Source organism: Hippopotamus amphibius, chromosome 1, assembly GCF_030028045.1.
Source record: "Hippopotamus amphibius kiboko isolate mHipAmp2 chromosome 1, mHipAmp2.hap2, whole genome shotgun sequence".
Taxonomy (NCBI): Eukaryota; Metazoa; Chordata; class Mammalia; order Artiodactyla; family Hippopotamidae; genus Hippopotamus; species Hippopotamus amphibius.
In genome coordinates this window covers 38,509,712-38,528,836 of record NC_080186.1, presented here as the reverse complement: position 1 = coordinate 38,528,836, position 19,125 = coordinate 38,509,712, and the positions used below count along the sequence as shown (strand labels likewise).

Genomic DNA, 19,125 nt, shown 5'->3' with positions numbered 1-19,125 from the left:
TTCCCTGAACAGGACCATGATGTTGACAGGGTCACCCATCCAGGGATCTAGGAGAGGATCCCTCTCCTTGCCTTTTCCCACAGCTAGAGCTGCCATCCTTAGCTCCTGGGCCCTCCTTCATATCAAAACCAGCAGCATCTTCAAAGCGTTTCCCCTGCTTTGGTCTTCACATCGCCTTCTCTTCCATAAAGACCTTTGTGAGGACACAGGCTCACTCAGATAAAACAGGCTTGTTCCCCTCTTGCAGGGACTAGGACAAGGACACCTTGGGCAGTCATGACTCTACCTGCTAAGTCCCGTGTCACTGCCAATGCCCTGGGCCCTGATCTCTCCCATGTGTCTTGGGTCTACCTGTTTGTCACTCACGTGGCTTCCCCTCCTTCCCACTCCCTGGATACATTCACAATGTCACATGGAGTGTGTGTGTCTTCCCTTGAAAGGAGCTGGATGGAATGGAAGACTGAGAGAAGGGGAGGGAAGACAGAGGAGACCAGGAGGGGAGATGACACCTGCTCTGTGGGGCCATGTCCCCAGCAGAGCAATTAGGTTCCACGGACCCTGCAGCCTCTCACTCTAGGGTCCCTCATGCCCCACACCCTGTCTGTCACCTGAAGCTCTCATGGTAGCTGAGTGAGGAGAAAGGGCTCATCTCCAAAGGCTCAGAGGGAATAAACACACATGAGGCACCTGTCAGGAAAAGAGCCTCCCTGCTACTCCATGGTAGCTTCCCCTCAACATCTTTAGAAGGACCCAGCCAGGGCCCAACTGGTGCTGAGCAGTGAAGACTTAAGACTTGGTCTGGACAATTATGGTACCTACCAGGCACTGGTGGGGGACCTCAGAAGCCTAAGGTTACAGTAAGTACCTCTGAGTGACCAGGTAGGTTGTGGGTGGGCGGGAAGGGGGGAGAAGTGGGGTTGGGATCGGACCAGCACCTTGTAGGGGCAGTTGAGGGAGGGGAGGGGTTCCCATGCCCATAGGGGCCCACTCACAGTGAGGGGATCAACGGGGCACGAGGAGAGACATTTGGGGAATTGGGGGATTGCAGGGGAACATGCCCAGCATTTCCCCTGCCTACTCAGACCGAGTGAGACTGCTGGGGTCCCAGGCCTAAACTTTCCTCCCTCCAAGGCCACCTGTGGCCATCTCAGCCCAAACCACACCCCGCCATTGGCTTTCTGGCCCCATGAGTCCCTTAACCGAAACCCAACCCCCACTCCAAGCCCTGCGCCTGCCTGAGCTGCACCCCCACCCACAGCCAAGGCCTTTTCTGGCCCATTTCCTTTTTCATATTGCATTTCTATTTCTATTTGAAATAGGAATATTTTCTTGTTGTAACAAGAACATATATTTTTATATTTATATTCATATTTTTTCCAATAAATTTTAATTTTTCTAGTTTTATTTTTTTCTTAGTTATTATTTTGCTCCTTTCTGTATGTTCCCTTTTTTTCTTTTTTTTAACCATGCCACAAGACATGTAGGATCTTGGTTCCCAGGCTGGGTGTCCTTTGGTGGGCGCGTGGAGTCCAAAATGCTGGATTAACAAAGAACCTCAGACTCCAAGGAATAATAATCTGAGTGAGCTCTACCAGAGGTCCTCATCTCAGCAGCAAGGCACTCCTCTACACAGCTGGCTGCAAACTGCAGTGCTCGATGCCTCAAGCCAAATAACCAGTAAGACAGGAACACAGACCCATCCATCAAAAAAATGAGACTACAAAAAAATATGGTACAGATAAGGAGCAAGGTAAAAACCTACAAGACCAAATAAATGAAGAGGAAATAAGCAACCTACCTGAAAAAGAATTTAGAGTAATGATAGTGAAGGTGATCCAATATCTCGGAAAGTGAATGGGGGCATGGATTGAGAAAATACAAGAAATGTTTAACAAGGACCTAAAAGCACTAAAGAACAAACAGTGATGAACAACACAGTAACTGAAATGAAAAATACACTACAAAGAATCCATAGCAGAATAACTGAGGCAGAAGAACAAGCAAGTGAGCTGGGAGATAGAAGAGTGTAAATAAGTGCTGAGGAACAGAATAAAAGAGAAAGAATGAAAAGAACTGAGGATAGTTTTAGAGACCTCCGGGACAACATTAAACTCACCAACATTAGAATTTGCGGGGTCCCAAAAGAAGACGAGAAAGAGAAAGAGTCTGAGAAGATATTTGAAGAGATTAGAGTCAAAAACTTCCCTAACATGGGAAAGGAGATAGCCACCCAAGTCCAAGAAGCACAGAGGGTCCCATACAGGATAAACTCTAGGATAAACATACCAAGACACATCTTAATAAAACTAAGAAAAATTAAATTCAAAGAAATATTATTAAAAGCAGCAACGGAAAAGCAACAAATAACGTACAAGGGAATCCCCATAAGGTTACTAGCTGGTTTTTCAGCAGAAACTCTGCAGACCAGAAGGGAGAGGCAGGATATGTATAAGTGATGAAAGGGAAAACCCTACAACCAAGATTACTCTACCCCGCAAGGATCTCATTCAGGTTTGATGGAGAAATCAAAAGCTTTAGAGACAAGCAAAAGCTAAGAGAATTCAGCACCACCAAACCAGCTTCACAACAAATGCTAAAGAACTTCTCTAGGCAGGAAACACAAGAGAAGAAAGACACCCACAAAAGCAAACCCAAAACAATTAAGAAAATGATAATACGAACATACATATCGATAATTACCTTGAGTGTCAATGGATTAAATGCTCCAACCAAAAGACACAGACTGGCTGAATGGGTACAAAAACAAGACCTATATATCTGCTGTCTAAAAGAGAGCCACTTCAGACCTAGGGACACATACAGACTGAAAGGAAGGGGATGGGAAAAGATATTCCATGCAAATGGAAATGAAAAGAAAGCTGAAGTAGCAATACTCGTATCAGATAAAATAGACTTTAAAATAAAGACTGTTATAAGAGATAAGGAGGGTCACTGCATAATGATCAAGGGATCAATCCAAGAAGAAGATATAACAATTATACATATTTATGCACCCAACATAGGAGCAACTCAATACATAAGGCAAATGTTAACAGCCATAAAAGGGGAAATCAACAGTGACACAATAATATGGGGGACTTTAACACCCTGCTTACACCAGTGAGCATCCAGACAGAAAAGAAATGAGGAAACACGAGCTTGAAATGAAACACTAGACCAGATAGATTGGATGGATATTTATAGGACATTCCACATGAAAGCAGCAGAATACACTTTCTTCTCAAGTGCACACAAACCATTCTGCAGTTTAGATCACATCTTGGGTCACAAATCAAGCCTAGGAAAAATTTAAGAAAATTGAAATCACATCAAGCATCTTTTCTGACCACAATGTTATGAGATTAGAAATCAATTACAGGAAAAAAGGACTGTAAAAACCACAAATACATGGAGACTAAACAATAGGCTACTACATAACCAAGAGATCACGGAAGAAATCAAAGAGTAAATTTAAAAAATACATAGAAACAGGGGGCTTCCCTGGTGGCACAGTGCTTAAGAATTCACCTGCCAATGCAGGGGACACTGGTTCGAGCCCTGGTCGGGGAAGATCCCACATGCCGTGGAGCAACTAAGCCCATGTGTCACAATTATTGAGCCCATGTGCCACAACTACTGAAGACCACAGGCCTAGAAGCCATGCTCCGCAATAAGAGAAGCCACAGCAATCAGAAGCCTGTGCACCACAATGGAGAGTAGCCTCTGCTAGCCACAACTAGAGGAAGCCCACGTGCAGCAATGAAGACCCAATGCAGCCAAAAATAAATAAATAAATAAATAAATAAATAAATAAATAAATAAATAAATAAATAAATCTCTTTAAAAATACCGAGAAACAAATGACAACAAAAATGAGGACCCAAAACCTATGGGACGCCGCAAAAACAGTTCGAAGAGGGAAGTTTATAGCAATTCAATCTCACCTCAAGAAACAAGAAAAGTCTCAAATAAACATTTGAAACTTACACCTCAAGCAACTAGAAGAAGAACAAAGAAAATGAAATAGAAATGATGAACTTTTAGTTCTATTGATCTTTGCAATTGTTTTCTTTGTTTCTCTTTCATTTATATCTGCTCTGATATGTATGATTTCTTTCCTTCTACTAACTTTGGATTTTCTTTGTTCTTCTTTCTCTAGTTTCTTTAGGTCTAAAGTTAGGTTGTTTATTTGGGAGTTTTCTTGTTTCTTGATGTAGGATTATATTGCTATAAACTTTCCTCTTTGAATTGCTTTTGCTGCATCCCATAGGTTTTGGGTCATTATTCTTTTTCATTGTCATTAACTCTGTGATTGGTGATGACTTAGAGGAGTGGGATAGAGAGGGTGGGAAGAAGTCGTGGGAGGGAGTGGAGATTGGGATATATGTATAAATACAGCTGATTCACTTTATTGTACAGCAGAAACTGGCACAATAGTGTAGAGCAATTTTACTCCAATAAAGAGCTGAAAAGAAAACCTAAAAATTGGTTTTTGAGAAGATAAACAAAGTTGGTCAACCTTTAGCCAGAATGATCAAGAAAAAAAAAGGAAGAGTATTCAAATTAATGAAATTAGAAATGAAAAAGGAGAAATTAGGACTGACACTGTGGAAATACAAAGGATCATAAGAGACTACTGCAAGCAGCTATATGCCAATAAAATGGACAACCTGGAAGAAATGAACAAATTCTTGGAAAGGTACAACTTTCCAAAACTGAACCAGGAAGAATTAGAAAATATAAACAGACCAATCACAAGTAATGAAAATGAAACTGTGATTTCAAATCTTCCAACAAACAAACGTCCAGGACCAGATGGCATCACCAGTGAATTCTATCAAACATTTAGGGGCGAGCTAACATCTATGTGTGTCAAACTCTTCCAAACACATTACAGAGGGAGGGACACTCCCAAACTCATGTTACAGGGCCACCATCACCCTGATACCAAAACCAGACAAAGATAATACAAAAGAATAGAAAGAAAATTACAGACCCATATCACTGATGAACATAGACGCGAAAAATCCTCAACCAAACACTAGCAAACAGAATCCAACAAGACAGTGAAAGGATCATACACCACGATCAAGTGGGATTCATCCCAGGGATGCAAGGATTCTTCAATACAAATGAATCAATCAGTGTGATACACCACACCAATAAACTGAACAATAAAAACCATATGATCCTCTCAATAGATGCAGAAAAAGCTTTTGACAAAATTCAACACCCATTTATGATAAAGAGTCTCCAGAACGTGGGCATAGAGGGAACCTACCGCAACATAATAAAGCCTATATACAACAAACCCACAGCAAACATCATTCTCAATGGTGAAAAACTGAGAGCATTTCCTCTGAGGTCAGGAAGAAGACAAGGATGTCCACTCTCTCCAATATTATTCAACATAGCTTTGGAAGTCCTAGTCCTGGCAATCAAAGAAGAAAAAGACATAAAAGACTACAAATTAGGAAAGAGGAAGTGAAACAATCATTGTTTGCATGACATGATACTACACATAGAAAATCCTAAAAATACCACCAGAAAAATGCTAGAGTTCATCAAGGAATTTGGTAAGGTTGCAGGATACAAAACTAATGCACAGAAATCTCCTGCATTTCTATACACTAACAATGAAAGATCAGAAAGAGACATTAAGGAAACCATCCCATTTCCTATTGCAACGAAAGAATAAAATACCTAGAAATATACCTACCTAAGCAGGCAAAAGACCTGTATTCAGAAAACTATACAACACGGATGAGAGAAATCAAAGATGCAACAAACAGATGGAGACGTACGCCATGTTCTTGGATTGGAAGAACCAATATTGTGAAAATGACTATACTCCCTAAAGCAATCTACAGATTCAGTGCAATCCCTATCAAATTATCAATGGCATGTTTCACAGAATTAGGACAAAAAGTTTTACAATTTCTATGGAAACACGAAAGACCCCAAATGGCCAGAGAAATCTTGACAAAGAAATGTGGAGCTGGAGGAATCAGGCTCCCTAACTTCACACTATACTACAAAGCTATAGTCATCAAGACAGTATGGAACTGGTGCAGAAATAGAAACAGAGATCTACGGTACAGGATAGAAAGTCAAGAGATAAACCCACGCATCTATGGTCACCTAATCTACGATAAAGGAGGCAAGAATAAACGCTGGAGAAAACACAGTCTTTCCAATAAGTGGTGCTGGGAAAACTGGACAGCTACTTGTAAAAGAATGAAATTAGAACACTCAACACCATACACAAAAATAAACTCAGAATAGATTAAAGACTTAAAGGTAAGACTGGACACTATAAAACTCTTAGAGGAAAACATAAGGAAAACACTCTATTCTGTGACATAAATCACAGCAAGACTTTTGACCCACCACCTAGAGTCATGAATATAAAACCAAAGTAAACAAATGGGACCTAATACATCTTAAAAGCTTTTGCACAGCAAAGGAAACCATAAACAAGAGGAAAAGACAACCCTCAGAATGGGAGAAAATATTTGCAAATGAAGCAACTGACAAAGATGAATCTCCAAAATATGCAACTGGCTCAGGCGGCTCAGCATCTCCAAAGGCTAGAGGGAGGAAGCTCACACCCGGCACCTGTCGGGGAAGGAGGTTCCCTGCTATTCCATGGTATCTTCCTCACAATATCTTTAGAAGAGCCCAGCCAGAGCCCATCCTGTGCTGAGCAGGAAAGACTGACAGACTTGGTCTGGCACGAGGGCCTCAGGGACCAAATCCTTCACCCCAAATGAGATTTGAGAAGAGCCCAACCTGGCCATGTCACCAGCCCCCTGACAGCCCTTCCTCACACTCAGGGCCTGCAGGCTCCTCAGAGGCCACAGATGGGAAGCTGTGCAGGAGGGTCTCGGAGGAACCAGCTGGGCACGAGGCTTGGCTGCTGGGACAGGATGGCAGACCCAAAGCTGGGATCAGCAGGTTGCACCACCCCACAGGAGAGCCTCGTACCGTCCTGGGCATGTCTGCCTGGGGACCTCAGCAAGGAGGGGCTTCTTCAACCCTGCCACTCCTGGAGACCACAGGGGGACTGGTCCTCCTGACCCTGGGCCCTGACCAGCACCAGGCCCCTTGCACTCCTCCACCAGCCTCTCTGCACCCAGTGCTGCTCTCTTGCTGCTTCTGCGCAAGAGGTCTTCCTCCCATCCCACACTTGTCCATCCTAAGCGCAGGGCCCTGGATGCCAGAGGAGACCTCCCTTCAGCTCTGTGCTGGGCTGCGATGCCGCCATGTGCCTCCTGGAGGGGCATCTCCCCCTGCCACTGCCTGCAGCCAGGACTAGGCACCAGCCCTCCCCTCACCCCGGATCCTAGGTCACTGGAGTAGTTCATTGTGTTCCAAGAAGGGGCCAGGTGGACACTCTGCTTGACCTGGGGTGGGGCAGGAGAGGTAGCTGGGAGTGTCCTGGACAGGAAGCTTGGCAGGTCCCCTGGCGTCAGGTGGTGCACAAGGGCTCTGGCTGGTCACTCTCAGAGCATGGGATGATGGGAACTTGGTCTTCTGGGTGGCCAGCCATGGGTGGGAACTCTAACCACAGGTTGTGACAGGAGCTGAAGAGAGTGACTGAGAAGAGACCCTCCCTGCTCCAGGCAGTAGGAAAGACCCCAGCTGTGTCCACACTCCTGTGCACACCCCAGGACACATACAGACACCACCCCTGTGCAGCCTCACCTGCGTGTGCCCCTCGCACACTCCACACTCTGCTCACACACACGTACACACTCCCTGGATGCTGGGAGGCGGCAGGTCTGTTGTGCAAGCTGGTAGGATTAAGTGGAATTCCCCTTCGGTGCCCGCTGGACCCAGCTCCCCGCTCACATGCAGCCTCCCCCTTCCCTTTGGCTCCAGAGCGCCCACGTGTCCTCAGAGAGAGAGGCAGTTCTGCCCACGGAGCCTTAGTCCAAAGAGGCCAGAGTCAGGCCTCAGCTCAGGCTCCTTGTTGATGAGCACCTGGGCAGGTTCCTTCGCTTAGTATTGAAGCGGGATAACAGCCTCCTCCGTCCTGCCTCACTGGCCTCCTGAGGATCCAGACATCAGGGAAGTAGACACAGCTTAGACTCGATGCCACCCATGGGCCACACACGGTTATGACCCTGCGCTCTGCACCCTGGTGCTGCCTATTGAAACCATTTCTTCACTTGTGCAGAGAAAGGTCTGTCCAGGGCTAGGACAGAGGGAAAGTGGGTGGCATGGGGGACACTCTGCCTGAGGCCCAGGCATCCCAGTCTCAGGTGAGCAAGGAGCTCTGTGTCTTGACAGGGCTTTGCAGGAGGGACCATGTGGCCCTGGCCAAGCTTCCAAGGCTGTGACCTTCTTCCCAGAGGGGAGGCATCACTAGCAGGAAGGATGTGTCTCCGAATGGTGTATCCCCAGGGCAACAGAAACACGTCCTCAAGTCCCAGGGCTACAATTCCCCTCTCTTGCCCCTCCCCCAAGCATCCAGTGTGCTCCCTTCCACAGTTGTCCATTTCCTGGATTGGAGCCCACTAATGGCCTTAGACTTGAACCCTAGAGGTGTCTGTGCCCCCAGCCCTCAGGTAGCTGCTACAGGGACTACTGGGGAAGGAGCACTAATTCCCCACACGGCCCCAGCCTGAGTCCCTCTCCAAAAGTCCCCCTTTGCACTTTCATACCTCTCCCTGCCTCAAGGCCTGATTCAGGCACCACCTCTTCCAGGAAGCCGCCCTCTAATGCCATTCTGCCACCTTCCCCAGCAAAACCCCACATGTCCAGTGCACCGGGTCACTGTGACACAGATGGTGACAATGGCAGGAGTGCCACAGAGACCTGTCTCAGGAAGGGCAGAAGATACACCCATAAAACCATCCTCCATATTCCTTGACCTTAGCAGTGGTTACCAGGGATGAAAAATTCATTGTCTTGTGTATTGTTGGTTTAAGCGTCTTGTCCTTATGTCTGTTACATTCCAAACACATACATGAAAAGTTAAACAAAGAATCAGATCTCCATGAAGGGCAAGCCCCGAAAGCCATCTCTCCATCACATGGAGTGAGCGAGTGCCTGGTCATAACCGCCAGTCCCAAGGCACAGCTTCCACTGCCAATGCTGTATAAATTTTAGGAAAAGGGACAATTATGGGTCATAACTGGAGCATCTAGAAGCCCGTAGGTGTTCACCATATGTTTGCTGAATGAATGAGTGAGCTCTGGAACACGTGCATAATAAGCATTTAGAGACACACTTGTTTACATGGTGCTGCCTTGGAGGTGACTATCTGTGCAGGTGCCTACTCCCCTTCTAACCCACAAATCTGCAGAAGACAGGGGAACACAGCTACTCTACAGACCGGCTTGGAGAGGGCAGAGCCCAGGGAGAGGCCACAGCCTGGGCTGGCTGGGGCCCTACTCTCAGCAGAGCTACTTCCCAGAGCCTGAGCCCAGTGGCTTCAGGCGGAGGTGGATGCCATTCTTGGAGCGCAGGATCAGCTGGGGTAACAGGATGGGTGGCCTCTAGGGGTCCGCGGCAAACTCAAAACAGAGCAAGCAGAGGGCTGTGACCGCCTTCACCTCGTGCATGGCAAAGTGCTGCCCCATGCAGTTCCTGTGAGGAGCCGCACAAAATGACATCAGGCTATTGGGTGTCCAGACTGATGAAAACCAGTGCTCCCAGTGGCCCACAGAAACCAGGAACTCTTTTTGGATGGATAACTGGCTGATCGATTGACTGACCTGGGCCTAAGAAAGAGATGTTGGGAGCATGGTGAGGGTCCCAGACTAGGTAGGTTCATATTGTGGGTTGTGGCTTAGGGGTCTCTCGTGGAATGATGCACCCACCCCAACTGCCATGGACGAGAACATGCTAATGGCTGGAACTTCCCCCACATCAGGGTCACTATGCACCCAGCATGGTCCCCCTCATCCCACAGTTCCCCCAAATGATGCCTCCCCCACGACATCTTCCATCCTCAACTCCCAAGTCCAGAGGACCAGGGATGTTAGGCTTTCCTTACCTGGGAACAGCAGAGGAGGGAATGAAAGCAAAAGGGTGGTGTCTGGTCATATTCTCAGGGGAAAAGCACAGGGGGTCGAAGACCTAAGGGGACAGGCCTGGCTTAACTACCTGTCAGGTCCTAGGGCAGGCTGACCCTGCAGCCGCCCACCTCATCTGACCTCTGGGGCCCTGGGATGGCGTTCCTCAGGGTCGGGCCACACTGCCCTGTTCCTGTGGAGGGCATAGATGTGCAGAGAAATCAGGCTGCCTGTGGGAGGAGCAGAGGCCTGGTGACCAGGTGGTCCTGGGGCAGCCAGGCCCACCTCCTCACAGGCCAGAATCTCCTAGCATCCCCCTAACTGGGCACCAGCCCCTCCCTGAGCACTGCCAGTGCCAGAGGGTTCATGACCACCCTCAACGCAGCAACGTGATTTTGAGCGTCCTCACACCTACTTCCTGTAGCCCCAGCACGGAGCACAGCACCTGACACAGACATTTGTAGAAAGGAAAAGGGAGAGAGGACTGAACCACCACACTATGAGGTAGAAGAAGAAGGGCTATTACACACTTTCTGCTTTCCATTAACCGACCCTCAAGGGAAGTGGTTATTCACAATTTTATGCAATCAGTAGTAGTAGCCACCATTCATTGGTGCTCACTGTGCATCCGATCCAGAGTTAAACACTCCTTAAAGCTGCCACACCCAGTTGCACAGGTTGCACAGTGCACAGCATCATAGTCTAAGTGAATGACGCCTCCTGAAGTTGTTCATGGCACATCCTGCATGGTGGGACATGACAGCCCTGGCGAATACTGTCTCTAATCCTGAGCACAACCCTGTAAGGCAGGGACTCTTCTCAACCCAGTTTACAGGAAAGAGAGCAGTTCTCAGAGGTAGAAGTATTTACCCATACATTGTGGAGCTAGGACTTGGACGAAGGCCAAAGACAAAGCCTGGCCTCTTCCCCGCTGGTGCAGGGGGACAGAGAGCACCCACAAGGACTCTGGTTCCACCCTGAAATCCACCCCACCCACCTGCAGGTAGAGAGCGACCATCCTCAAAGTTGACAGGCTTGCTGAGCTGGAGGTACACCTGGGGCACAGGCGGGTAGAGCCGGAAGCTCTCCTTGATGCACATGGTCAGGTAGGTCATCTTCCCTACATCATCCTTGCTGGCAAAACAGCCAGGCCTTTCTAGGCTGGGGAGCATCAGGTCCTGAGGGAAGGCAGGCCCAGCCCCAGCTCCTCCCTTCACCACCATCCCACACCCGAGAGCCAGAGGGACACGAGTGCTCCAGCTGCTCAGGCCAGACTGGTCATGGGGTGGCCACTCAGATCCAGGATTCTGGCTTTACTTTTCTCCATCCATCCCTCCCTCATCTTCACTGCTAGGAAGGGAGAGTGCAGAATCCTAGGCGTGTATGTACACCAGGCCATCAAAGACAAGGTCACTCCTGTTTCTCTGGGCCTCACAGAAACCCCAGGAGGGACAGTGTCTTGGTTCTGCTTGGTTTCCCTGCGAAGCTGGCATCAAAAGGAACAGGGGCTGATATATGAGAGTAAGTCAAAAGTTATCCACACTCTGGATGTAGAATTTATTTTAATTACATTTTAGAAAAGACAAATACATCATTTTTCAACATAATCTCCTTGCCTGTCAAGACACTTTGTCCATTTGTCTCAAGCTTTTGTATTCCCTCATTTAAAGATGTTTTAGGCCGGGCGCTGGGTCATGAATGCCCCACTCTCTTCACGTCTTCATCAGAAGTGAATCTTCGTCTTCGTAGGGCTGCTTTCAGGGGACCAAACAGGTGAAAGTCTGATGGAGCAAGATCAGGACTATAGGGAGGGTGATTTAACACTTCAAAATGACGTTTTTGCAGAGTGTCGACAGTATGGGCAGAAGTGTGCAGACGTGCACTGTCGTGGACGATCACAACGCCCTTAGATAACAGTCCTCTGCGTTTAATCTGAAGTTCAGGCTTCAGCTCCTCAATAAGCATCTCACTGTAACAAGCACCACTGATCGTGGAACATTTTTCCTGATGAAGTTCCAATACTGGCCCTTGAGAATCCCAGAAAACTGTAATCATCAATTTTCCAGCTGATGGTTGACTTTTGAACTTTTTCTTGGTCGGTGATTGAGGATGTTTCCATTCCATACTCTGCCGTTTACTCTCAGGCTCATAGTGAAGAATCCATGTCTCATCACCAGTAATGATTCTCTTTAAGAAAGTTTCACCTTGCTTAGCAGATTGGTCCACATTTTGTTTGCAGACACCCAAATGCTTCTGTTCATGCTCTTTTGTGAGTTGTTTTGGTACCCGTCTCCCACACACTTTTCGAAACCTGTCTAGCGTGGATTACTTTGTTTTGAAGTGTTAAAACGTTCTCCCTATAGTCCTCATCTTGCTCCATCAGACTTTCACCTCTTTGGTCCCCGAAAAGAGCCCTAAGGAGGACGAAAGTTTTGCATAAGAAGTGCCACCAGTGCATTCGTGGCGCAGAGCTCAGCCTAAAACACGTTTTAATGAGGGAATACAAAAGCTTGTTGACAGATGGACAAGTGTACTGAAAAGCAAGGCGATTATGTTGGAAAATGATGCATCTGCCTTTTCTAAAAGTTAATTAAAATAAATTCTACAGTCAGAGTGCGGATAATTTTTGACTCACACTCAGCACACTGGTCGAATGTAGAAAGAAATGCATAAACAATGCCAAGCTGGGAGGAGGGTGAGTGATTTTGTATATATAGGAATCTATTGTCACTAGGAAGCTCAGACCCAAATGTGGTCCAACTATAACTACTGTGCAACACCTTATTACAGAGCCCCCAACTCTAGGGTTTATTCCCCCGTCCTCATTGGTCACTGGAGTTCTACATTTCATTGAATGTGTCCTTCACGTTGCTTCAGCTTTGAGACAGAATGAATGAAACGAAAATTAAAGAAAGGTTTCAACTCCCTGCCTCCAGGCTGTGTTCACGTTGTTGCCAACCTGGGGTGCCCAGCTCTCTCCCTTTGCTTGTCTGACTGTCACGCCTCCTTAGGAAGCCAACTCAGGTCCACCCCTTTTGACTCCTCTGCTCTCACCACAGGGCCACTCACTCCTACCCCATTCTGTGGTTTCCTCTAGCTTTTTGGTTCCGTGAGTTTGTCCTTCTAAAAACTCACCAAGGGCAGTAACTTGGCTCCACCCCCTCCGCACCTGCAACCCTAACAGCACCTGGCACAGGGCCAGACACCCTGGGAGGTTTCCATGGCCCGACCAGTAAAACCACATCCTCTGTATCTCAGGTCCTGCAATTCTCAGCCAGTCCCCCTCAGTGAAGCTAAAGTTTCCCCCCTCGACTGAGCATTTTCTATGCCCCTGCTGTGTGCCTATCCCTGTGCTGGAGGGAACACAGGAGCCTAGAGAGAAAGGTGACAGGACTCCAAGGCCTGAGGGGAGGAGGCCGGGAGAGGGGGCTGCACAGGGTACAGACGGGAGAGGGGCCCGAGGGAGACGCCTAGAGATCATTCTGCAGAGAGAGGTGAGCGTCAGCCTGTGTCCTGTTAGTGAGTTCAAGCTGGAACCGAAAAACAGAAAACAATACAAGTTTTTAAGTGATGGAGTTGGGGAAACAGCCTTTTCTCCTTCATCAGAAGAGTCTAGAGGCTGCACACGGCCATCCAAAGGCAGGTGGGAGGGAATCCACTGCCCTGGCCACCCCAGCTCTGTGCACCCTCAGGTTCCAAATCTTTGTCTCCCAGTGCCCCCTGCTCTACCCAGGAACCCAGAAGGGTAGTCAGGTTCTGCCAGCAGAGGGACCCAGCACACAAGGCAGCCTTCTGCAGCTAAGCTTAGGATGGGCAGTTGGGGGCCAGGTGTTCCAGGGGATGGAATAACCATGCAAGTGGGCGCTGCGCAGGGAGGGATGGAGCAGGGAAGGCTCCTGCTCACCCAGCACCATGGGCAGGGAAGGCAGGTGCCCACTCACCAGTGCACTGGAGGAAGAAGTCACACACATCCGGGGACTTGGGGTCTGCAGGAGACAGAGAAGCTCAGGTCAAGTGGGCACTGGGGAGTCCTGGAGGATGCTTGGTGATGAATAGGGTGGGGACCTCAGCTGCCCAGACATAGGGCACAGGGCCAGGTCCCCTCCCCACATGGTGGCCTGAGCCCTGTGCTCTCAGGAAGCTCCACCTCCTCCCAGGAGCTCTCACCTCCTCGACTGTACACAGCTTTGCCTAGTCAGGGTCATAGATGTTCAGGAAGCCAAGGATCTGTCCCAACCAGAGTGGGCGGGCGAAGGGGAACTGGTGGGACCAGGACACCACCTTGCCCAGGCTTCCTGTCTGCTGGACCTGAAATGGCAACAGGAGGCCAGGCCACTCAGCAACCCAGTGTCACCAGCCAGGCCGGTAGGGAAGACAGGAGGCTGTCCAGGAAGGCCCAGTCAATGCCCCGCCCTCCTCCAGCACCCCCTCTCCCAGTCAGTCACCCAGTCCTACGCATCTCTGGGCTCAGTCCCCTCTCCCGTCCCATGGCCACTGCTCTAGGTCAAGCCACCCTCTTATTGCCCCTGGGTGAGCTCAGCAACTCCAAACTAGCCAGCCTACATCTATCTGGTGCCTGTCACCAACCCTCTATCTGCATTACAGCCAGAAAGAGATTTCATTTCAGCATCAAAGTTTTTCACTTGAAAGAGAATTCCAGCTTGTTATTTAATACAGGAACCACCTCCATTCCTCTCCTGTTGTCATGAGGCACATTTTTTATTGAGGTCCCACAATGTGCAGATCCCCACCTTAGGACAATGAGATGAACATGGTGCTGTCCTTTCATTCTAGGCGGGGAAGACATAATAAACAAGTAAGCAACGAAGTAAAATGTTTGCTGGCAGTTGTAAAATGTTTGCTAAGAAGGAATTAAACACAGCCCTGGGAGAGAGACTACCAGGGAGGCCCTGCTGAGATAGTGTCACCCAGGATGGACTCTCGTTGAGAGGACACTCAAGGTCAAGCTGGAAGGAGAATAAGGAGCTGACCATGTGAAGAGTAAGGGAAGAGACTCCAGGCAGAGGGAACAGCAAACACAGAGTGTCTAGAGTAGGAAAAAGTGTGGTGTATCCCCGGAGTTGCCACCAGGGGGAACAGTGGCCTGAGATAAGGTTGGCAAGGTAATCAGGAGGCTGGTGTGTGCTCTAGGACAGAGGATTGAAAGGCTGAGGGACGTCACAGAGAAAGCACTTAGCACAATGCCAGCACACAGCAAGTAGCTACAAAATGAGTGAGGGTCAGGTAGTAGCAAACTTGGAGCTGGAAATTTAAGGCAATGGTCTTAACTCTGACATGTACTTGCTTTGTGTCTTGAAAAGTCAACTGACATCTCTGGCCCTGTTTTCTTGTCCACAAAACAAGGTTACTAACACCTGGTAAATTGAGGAGTAGTTGTGATTGTGCTTTGGAAAGCACAAGCACTACGCGAACATCGAGGACATAGTTTTAAAACCTTTCCTGCTTTTACTGCCAGCATCGTGCAGAGTACAGAAAAAGGTACCTCACTGTCTCAGAATCACTTCTGTATCTCACTCCAGGTACAAAGTGGTGATATAGATTGACCCCAGGGGAAAATAAACAGAATAGTTCTGTGCTTTCCACTGGATGGGAACAGCAAGCAAATAGTTAGGTTTAAAAGACTCTTGCCTGGTTGTCATAGGAGAGTAAAATAAACAAGATATGACAAATTGCATCAGCATCAAACCCAACTTTATCAAATGCAGAAAACAGGAAGTGCCTGGGGTGATCTCCCTACCGCAGTAACAACTTCAAGCTGCTGCCTTGGGAACTGACTACATCCCCTCTTCTGCCTTTCTGTTGCCCATAGACTGAGCCAGGAAGCGTCCTGGAATAAAAATATTAATTTCCTTTTAAAAATATGACTCTCCAAACTGACCCCAGTCTGCTGAAGATGATGATCTAACCAGTGCAAAGTGGTGCTTCCTCCCTCCTTCATTCGTTCTTCAAATCAGTAAGCATTTATTGGGCATCATCAGCAGGCACAGTCCTCTGGTCCAGGCTATGGAAAGTACAAGGACGGAGAGCGCCTCGTGACACTCTTCAAGCAGTCCTTCCTTGGTTGGGTCGTGTGGGTCCCAAACGAATAGGAAAAATGTTTACTGCTTAATAGATGTTGACCACAGCTGACACAGTCTTTTAAAGAGTTTAGCTCAGACGCTACAGACAATTGTACAGTCTTCTTTGATCACTTTGTCATAAGCTCATTGAAAATTCTCCGTAAACATCATTTTCAATGACTGCTACATCTAAGCACATGGTTTGCCCAACCCTTTCTCACAACAGCAGCCCTGGACCGTGAGGCTTGCATTTATACCAGCACATGGACTTGATCACCTGAGACACGCTCCTGCTGCTTGGAAACACTGGGAAACAGATCAAACATGAAACTCCCCTGGAAAATCAGGGGGCTGTCATGTGTGGACCAGAGGCTCAACCCGCTAATCATCTCTTTACATGCATGGTTAACAGCAAAGTCTCTGCAACCAGACCTCCTGGCTTTGAATCCTGGCTCTGCCCCTTACCAAGAGTGACCCTGGGCAAGCAGCTAACCTCTTTGTGCCTCAGTTTTCTTCCCTCGATTATGGGGATTTTTTTTAAAAAATCTGTTTTGTAGGATTGTTGTGGGAGAAAACATATAGTGTTCTTTTCTTAGTGCCTAAAACCTAGGCAGTGCTCACTAGAGTTAGCTACTACTGTGTATCATGAGCCCAACTACATAGAAGAAGCTGAGAACTGAGGGAGGGAAGGAAAGAGTTACAACCCGAATTCAAACCCAGCCTCTCCCACTTCAAAGCTCTTTCCCTTACTGCCCCTATGCTGTGGGCAAGAAGATCAGCCAAGTGGGGGAAAGAGTCAGAGTCCAAGCGTCCCTGCGTGGGGGGCAGAGGGGGGTGGAAGGCAACCACAGGACTGGGGGAAAGTGGAGAGGAATGAATGTAAGTGCTTACATGCCCTGGCGTTTAGACAGAGCCCAGGGTTCAGGGGAGAACGAAGAGAGCTGTGGCCTCAGGGGTTGTGTAATGAGTAACCTGTCACGCGGACGGCAAAGGGGGAGGGTGTTGGGGTAACTGGGTGAGAGAGCAGATCTGTAGGAAATGGGGCCCCTCGGAGGATGCCTTCCAAGGAACTCTTCCTGAAATACGTATTGGTTTACTTTCTGCGTTATGAGCCTTGGACCTGACCTGGAAGGAGATAATCATGAGAATTGTGAGAGGAGTGTGGAGTTGTCGACGGTGTCCCCATCCCCTGCTGTTTTATGTATGACAACCATGGATGTGCCAATGCTTTTAACATTTTTCTAGTGTTTGCCAACTGGTGTTCTATCCATCCTCCAAGACCTCTTTATTTTTTAATTTTCTCTTTTCCTAGTTCGCCTAAGCCTGCAATTCATTCCTTCACTACATCTTGTATCATATTTTATTGCACTAATTTATTTTTCTGCCTTTAGGCACGAAACTGGGAACTTAAGAGGTAGTAATCTTTGAGTCAGTGAATGACTGACTGAATGAATAAATCTATGAAATATTCAGAGAAAGGATTAGTAATCCAACCTCTATCAGTTTCCTGGGCTAATTCTAGCAATGTATGAGAACCTTGGTGGCTTAAAACAATATAAATTTACTATCTCATGGTTCTTGGGGCCATCGTGTGAAATCAGTATCACTGGGCCAAGATGAAGATATTGGCAGGGCCACACTGTCTCTGGAATCTCTGGGGTGAATTCATTCCCTCTCTTCTCCAGCGCCTGGTGGCTGCTGGAATCCCTCGGCTAATGGCCACAAGTCTCCATTCTTCTACGGCAGCATCTTCAAATCTCTTTTCCCTCTGCCTTCACATCTCCCATGTGTGTCAAATGTACCTCTGCCTCCCTCTTATCAGGATTCAATGAGTTCCTCTGGGAGCCACCTTGATAATCCAGGATACTCTCCCAATCTCAAAATTCTGAATGTAATCACATCTTCCCAGACCAGTTTTTCTAATAAGGTAATATTTACAGGGTCCTAGAATCTCTCATCTGTGGGAGTCATTACTCAGTGCACCAATGTCTGCCCTCTGTCTTCCAAAGATTCATGTCTGTTCCACGTGCAAAATACATTCACTCCATCTTATAATCCCCCAAACCTCAATCCTTTATACCATCAGCTCAAGTACAACGTCTCATGGAAATATCACCTGCTCAAAAGTCTCAGTCTCAGGACTTCGCTGGTGGTGCAGTGGTTAAGAATTTGCCTACCAATGCAGGGGACATGTGTTCAATCCCTGGTCCAGGAAGATCCCACCTGCCTCAAAGCAACTAAGCCTGTGCACCACAGCTACTGAGCCTGTGCTCTAGAGCCCAGGAGCCACAACAACTGAGCCCACATGCCTAGAGTCTGTGCTCTGCAACAAGAAATCCACTGCAATGGGAAGTCCACGTGCCGCAGCAAAGAGAACCCCCAGCTCATCACCACAAGAGAAAGCCTGTGCCCAGCAACAAAGACCCAATGCAGCCAATAAATAAATGAACAAATAAATAAATACTTAAAAATACAATAAAATTAGAAGATTAAAAAGTCTCCGTCTTATCACCTAAATCATCTCCCTTTGGTATGGGTGTGACCCTGGATATAAGCCAGCCTTGAATAAAATTCCCCTAAATATCTGGACCAATGAAAGGAAAAACAACTTATCTGTTCCCAAAATATATTGGGGACAAGCCTAGAATAACAGTTATAGACAATCCTATTCCAAAAGGAAGACACGAGAAGAAAGGAGTCTCTGACTTGTAGCAATTTCAGAATTCAGCAGGGCAAATGTCAGTACGTTTCAAGGCCTGCAAATAATCCTTTGTGGCTTGAGGTTCCATCCTCTGGGCTCATGGCTCTGCCCTCTGACACTAAGGTTTTTTACCTACAGTCATGCTTCCTTTCTCTTGATGGATCGCACATATTTGCAGCTGAGTAGTTTTGTCAGCTTGTTTCTTTCCTGTAGAATCTGGAGTCCAGCAGCCTTCCTTCATTTGTGTCCTCTCGCAATCCCTTTCAGTACAAGCTAGCTCTGCTAATATAGCATTCGCATAAATCTTGTAGATCTGCCA

At 47.6% G+C, this 19,125-nt stretch overlaps 1 pseudogene; it reads right to left on the bottom strand.

Annotated features, from left to right (window-relative positions):
• Positions 1-9,413: 9,413 nt before the first annotated feature.
• On the bottom strand, positions 9,414-11,248 carry LOC130857208 (cytochrome P450 4B1-like; annotated as a pseudogene).
• Positions 11,249-19,125: the final 7,877 nt, after the last annotated feature.